This window comes from Bidens hawaiensis, unplaced genomic scaffold (genome assembly GCF_021521415.1).
Source record: "Bidens hawaiensis isolate Kalapana, Puna unplaced genomic scaffold, B.hawaiensis_p1.1 tig00035909_1, whole genome shotgun sequence".
NCBI classification, from domain to species: domain Eukaryota; kingdom Viridiplantae; phylum Streptophyta; class Magnoliopsida; order Asterales; family Asteraceae; genus Bidens; species Bidens hawaiensis.
The window spans coordinates 32,708-39,459 of record NW_027496250.1 but is presented as its reverse complement, the minus strand read 5'-3'; the positions used below and the strand labels follow the sequence as shown (position 1 = coordinate 39,459).

The 6,752-nt window shown below is 26.1% G+C and overlaps 1 pseudogene across 1 annotated transcript; it reads left to right on the top strand.

Moving 5' to 3' along the window:
• Positions 1–647: 647 nt before the first annotated feature.
• On the top strand, positions 648–1,811 carry LOC143587866 (histone H3.3-like; annotated as a pseudogene). Its single transcript, XR_013144983.1, has 4 exons — positions 648–968; positions 1,061–1,137; positions 1,217–1,307; positions 1,390–1,811. The product of XR_013144983.1 is annotated as a histone H3.3-like (transcript).
• Positions 1,812–6,752: the final 4,941 nt, after the last annotated feature.

Sequence of the window (6,752 nt, the reverse complement as noted above, 5' to 3'; positions counted from 1 at the left end):
ATAATTAAAGGGAGCATTCGAGAGGCAATATTAGCGGTGAAATTTCCATGATAACTTTGCCGCCGGGCCGCCCCGCCATGCCTGGGGCAGTGTTCGCCGCCGGCACCGCCTGCCATGTCACCATTTCAACGGTAAAACGGGCTCCACACCTGATAGTCTTATTATCATTCGGAGTTTTAAACAAACAGATACATTTCATTCAACATAAAATAGGTCAGAGAGTAAGATAGTCATTTTGTATAGTTATATTCAGATATCCAAACAAACAGACTTTAACTTGTTCAAATCTTACTAGCTCAGACTCTTTAAACCATTTAGACCTCTTTATGATACAATACTTAATGGTTCATCAATTTCCAAACAGTCTCTAAAATATCAAATATAAAAATTATAATAAAATATAAACATAAATGATGAATATTTATTTTTAAAACATAAAAGATGAGGACTGCTATTTTATATGAACATGAATGATGATTACCCTAGTTTTATCTAATTAGAATTTTAATTTAAGTTAACAATAAACATCAATAAATAAGACATAAAAGAAACATGGATCGTCATTTATCAAATATTTATAGCCAATAAAAGACTATAAAATATTTATTAATAGAATTTAATTTAATGAAATACAAGGCAATAATGAATATGACAAAAGAAACACAAAAACGTGTTCAAGAAGAAAAAAAAAACACAAATTGTGATCCTAGTCACATAAATGTAACCAATAGAAATCATCCACTCAAACAAGCAACCAATCAGAAAAAAGCACACCCATAATCTCTCATTCACCAACCTACTACATATATGCCTACATATTCTTTACACAATTGCATTCCAAATCATTCAGTATCTGATTACTTACTTAGAGGTTTAGTTTCTGTGGTGTTTTAGCAATGGCTCGTACGAAGCAAACCGCTCACAAGTCTACCGGTGGAAAGGCTCCGAGAAAGCAACTGGCTCACAAGGTACGCGTGCTATATTGTTTTCTGCATGAAGTTGTTAACAGTTACCATTTATTCAGATTTTGGAATATTAATTTTTTAACTTACATCTGCAGGCTGCTATGAAAAGTGCACCGACAACTGGAGGAGTGAAGAAGCCTCATCGTTATCGTCCTGGAACTGTTGCACTTCGGTGAGCCTATCTTTTAACCCTTGTTTTGTTAGTAATGGGATAACTGATGTGTACTCATTGATTCTGTTTATGAATACAGTGAAATCCGCAAGTATCAGAAAACTACCGAACTCCTAATCCGTAAATCGCCATTCCAGAGGCTTGTGCGTGAAATTGCTCAGGATTACAAGGTGAATATTATATATTTAATCTTACAATATTAATTAATTGTTTATGCACTCAATTGATCATGAATGTGTTTGGTAATTGTAGACTGACTTGAGGTTCCAGAGTCATGCTGTGTTGGCACTTCAGGAGGCGGCCGAAGGCGTACCTGGTGGGTCTGTTTGAGGATACCAACTTGTGTGCCATTCATGCCAAGAGGGTCACAGTCATGGTTAAGGACATCCAATTGGCTCTTCGAATTCGTGCTTAGTTAAAATCCTTAATAATGAATTGAATGTGATTAGCTTGAAGTTTATAGCATGAAAAATGTTTGAATTTTATTGATGTGGTCCTGATTAATGGATTGAAGTTTTATATAATTGGATGATGTGATTTCGTTGCCATCTTTATAATGGTCATCTATCTGCTGTATTTTTGTAAAAGATTTACACATCAGGCTGTTATCAAACGATACTTTGAATTATAAAACCAATGGTGATCATGAATACAAAACATATTTTGGTTCTTTTCTTTTTTGTCAGCAACGGTTGCAACAAAGGCAAGAACCCAAACAATAATATTGCAAATCCAAGAAATATTACTTCTTCAACAGATTCTATAATGTATTATCCTTTCCACTATTAGTGACTTGTGTCTTATGTTGGAAGTGGCCATCGCCAATTGCATGCATACTAAAGAGTTGAACATTGACAACCTTTTATCATCTTGTACCGTATTAATAGTTATACCATATGTTTCTCAGTTTTCACCATTTTAACTTGAAGTTTTGGTGTCCCGCTTCAGATTTTATCGTGAGTAGCTCACGATTGCATATTATATCGCTTAAGGCATGTAACCAGAGTATTCCGAGCACTATGTCTAATTACTTAACGGTATTATCAACATCTCGGCCTCAAGCCAACTTCCTTGCATGAATCATTGGAAGTTTTCGCACATCTTAGCACACGTACAATTGCAAATCCAAGAAATATTACCTAAATGTCACCTCAATGCCATGTCACAATTGCATTTTATACTAATGTCAACCCATTCACTAACCTATATTTAAACCATAACATTTCTTAATTTTTTACCCTAATCATGTTTTTCTTTCTTTCTCTAATAGTTGGATCTTCTTTCATCCTCTCCCATATTCCGGCCAATCCAAATCTTTATTTTTATTACTCATTTTCCGGTAAGTTTCTATTATATATTAAACTTCCGATTCTGATTGTTTATATTGTATTTCCGGCAATATTATATTTTCTTACGATTATTGTTTCCTCGAATCTTTCTATGTTTTTTTCATTGTTAACTGATTTTATTAAAATCAGTTTAGGTTGTAAATAAAGAACGCCGATGTCTATATTATTTGGATGTGTTTACGTTTTTACGGTAAGTATCACCGGTGTTTTTTTCCGGTTATGTGTTATACTTATAACAATGATTGTTTTATATTTATTTGTATTTTTTTTATTTTCCGTGTTCTTTTGTTTGACATGTTGTTAATCTATGTTGTAGGTTAATCAAAATCGGAGATTTCATGGTTAAAAACGATATTTGTTATTTTCCGGTAAGACATTCAATATTTCCGGTTACAAATTAAAATTCAAATGTTCCATAATATCAACATTTATATTCTACTTTATAATTTCAGGTCAATGCAAGAATAATAGATCCTCATTTCTCTTGAAATTCTACAAAAAAATCCGACATTCCATGGTCATTCTCACAATATCGTTTTTCCGGTAACACCTTTTAAATTTTCCGATTATTAATTATAACTCAAAAATCCATAAAATCAATATTAATATTTGATTTTATTATTTCAGGTTATTGTCTCACTCATATTATCTAATTTCAAGGATTGATGATGACTTTATAAGATGTATTTTTTTATATTGATGTATATTTATTTTTTGAATAGTCATGTATATTCATTTTCATTAATTTGTTCATGTATATCGGAGATGTATTTTTTTCCGGCGTGTGTTAATAAAATACATATTTAATTATCTCATTAATACAAATTATTTAGTTTGACTTTCCTTAATTGTTTAAATAACCGAATTAACATCATAATTATCCCATAATTTGACTTTCCATAATTGCTTAAATAACTTTCCTTATTGTAATTTATATACTTTAATACTTTAATTATCACATAATAATTATCCCGTAATTTATATACTTTAATTATACATAATTTACATAGTAATAAGTTCCCATAAATTTGAATTTCTAATTAATGTCCATAATAATGGTTTGACCAACATTTACATGGAATATATATCAACATATTTCCGATTTACAAGTTACCGTTCATACTATTACAAATTCAAAATCCGTTCTAAATGTTAAAACAACTCATAACTTCAATTCTTTATTTTTTTTTTACCTTAATAGTATATAGTTTTGGTATATCATAAAAAATTAATTTGAAATTAATTATCCATAATTTACATAATAATAAGTTCTCTAAAATTAATTGTCCATTATCGGTAGATAATAATAAGTTTACTAATTTACATAAATAAGTAAATGAAGGTCTCGAATTTCTCTATGGTATTGCTCTACATTTTTGGTACATTATTTAAATTTGAATTTCTATTTATTTTCGATAATAATTGTTTGTCAAACATAATTGTTTCTATATATGTATGACTAACATAAGTAACTAATTTATACCAAATTCAATGCTTTGAATTTGGTAATTCTAAACATTTTTGGTATATGATTAACCATTAATTTATAATTATGGTCCATATTAATAATATGATTTGACTAAAATATATTATTTTATATACATTTAAATTTTGACTATATTGTTACACTTAAACAACTTAATCTAATTGTGTTTATAAAGATTAATAAGTTAAGGGTCGTATACAATATATACAATATACAATATACATTTAAATTTTTACTATAGTGTTAAAGACCGTATTTTCATAAATTACAAAAATATCTCATTCGCATTATGTTTAATTTAGACATTATTAAAAATATACTTTACAAGTTCGTTATTATATATATTTATCTTATAGAATTATGTTCTAATATTATATTCTAACAAGTTTGTTATTATTTACAATAATTTACAATAGTTGCCAAATGTTAGAGATGGGTTTATAACTTACAATATTTACAATAAGTAATTTCAATTTATTTCCCCCAATTCAAATTCAAATTAATTTTCCGGTAATTGTATACATCTTTGGTATATGATTTAGACTTTATTTTATAATAATGATAATTAATAATGATTTGACTATAATTTTCAACCTTTATATGAACTTTACAAAAATAAGTTATAGACTTTAAATTAACAAATTGAAATTCAAAATTATCTTCCAAACTATTTCAATTTTAAATCCAATATTATAATCTCTACAACTACTACGAATTATTTCCCACTTTCGTTTTAAATATTACCCGGATCTGAAATATATTGTTAGTTCAAATACTATATTTGGAACCATATTGAACTATGACCCTTGTTTGAAAAAATTAAGTATATATTTTGCAAGTTCTTATGTTATTGTTTTTATATTTTCAACAATGTCTAACACGGGCTCTAATCTAGATATCAATAATAACGATTATTTATTCCCATAAGGACAAATTAAGTATATATTTTACAAGTTCTTATGTTATTTTTTGTATATATTTTTTTCGTAAAAAAACTATTTGTGAACATGGAATGTTTTCTTAATTTATTCATATTATTCCCATAAGGAAAAAAGTTTTCTAAATAATTCGGTCAGAAATTCACAACTTCTCAAAATGTGGCATTTAAAGGACAAAATATCACCAAATGTAATGAGGATTTGCATTAACTTTTGTAATTATCTCTATATTATTTAGTAAAAGAAATTATCTCTATTTTAATTTTTTTCAAATTAAACAATTTGATTTTAATTTTTGTAACTATTTCTAAATTAGTAGTATTAATCAGTAAAATAAGAACTGATTTGATTTTAATTTTTGTTATATGTCATTAACCTTTGTAATTATCTCTATATTATTTAGTAAAAATAACATAACACAAGTTTATTGTTTTGATATTTTTTTATTATTCATATAATTCAGCCATAACCTTCAATTTAATATATGTAACTTCAAAGTTTAATTAGAAAAAAATTAATAAGAAAATGTGCATTTATATATTTCCGTTTTTTAGTAATAATATCCTCAATTTATGCTTAATATATACAACATATTTAAACATATTTTAAATTTAGGATTTGACCAATCTTTCAACAAAGTTTTAAAGGTTTTAATACTTTCCATAACTTTAAACCAATTTTAAAATTTTTTCATAATTTTTTGAAGTTTTCAAATTAACCAATTTGATTTTCATTTTTGTATTTTTTTTTAAATTAACATATTAGTAGAATTAATTAGTATATTTATTCAAATTCGGTTTTTGATCAATGCGGAAAGTCAAACTGTATAACATTTTTTTCTAAATTTCAAATAAATGGTGAGAATTGGAATTTGATATTCAGTTAGATATATATATATATATATATATATATATATATTATTTACATTTAGAAATAAATATATTAATAGATTTAGTTTAATGTGACATTAAAATCATAATAACTTTAAATATTTAGTAATGCTTATTAAAAATATTATTTTTATTTAAGGAATAAATATTGAAAAATTATGATGTCTTATAATTCATGTAAAATTATCATTTATTTATAAGTACAGCATTTGCATTTCATTAAATTTATATAATGTTACATATATCTTATGTTTTTAAATATGTTCCACCGTGTATAACACGGGTACCATCCTAACTTATGTTTAATATGTGCGTTTGTTTAATATAATAGTGAAAAAATGCTATGATTTTGTTGATCAGATTGTTGCATTTTTTTAAAAGCATCTGAATTTTTATGATCGTGGTTATAAAGTTATGTTAAATTTTATGATTTTTTAAAATGTTTTCTTATGAAATTTTATAATTGTCTATATTATATGGTAATTGTTACATTCACACATTTTGTTTTTAGTTTTACATAATCCTCTAGATACTAATGTTAACATAAACTCATTATGATATACATTAACATTTTCGTTTCATACTTAGTCAGATTGCATGGTTTGCTTTGTTTTTCAAGTTCTAAAGCAAAATACTTTTGTCTTTGGACGGAAATTTTTATTATTATATGTATTCAATAATTATTTAACATAATTTATCCACAAAAAAGTTATAAAAAATGGATGAGAAAGCTTTGGCTAATTCCTGAATGATATATATTAGGAATTAACTATATGTTAAGCACACTTGAATGAAAATTAACATGTTATTGAATACTGACTAAGACTTTATTTAAAGATCAATTAATTATAGTATAATGAAAGACTAAATTTAGGTTTTTGATTGTCATAATAGTTTGTTTTATAACATAATTCTATAATATACTTATAAAAAGAAATGTCTTATATATTGT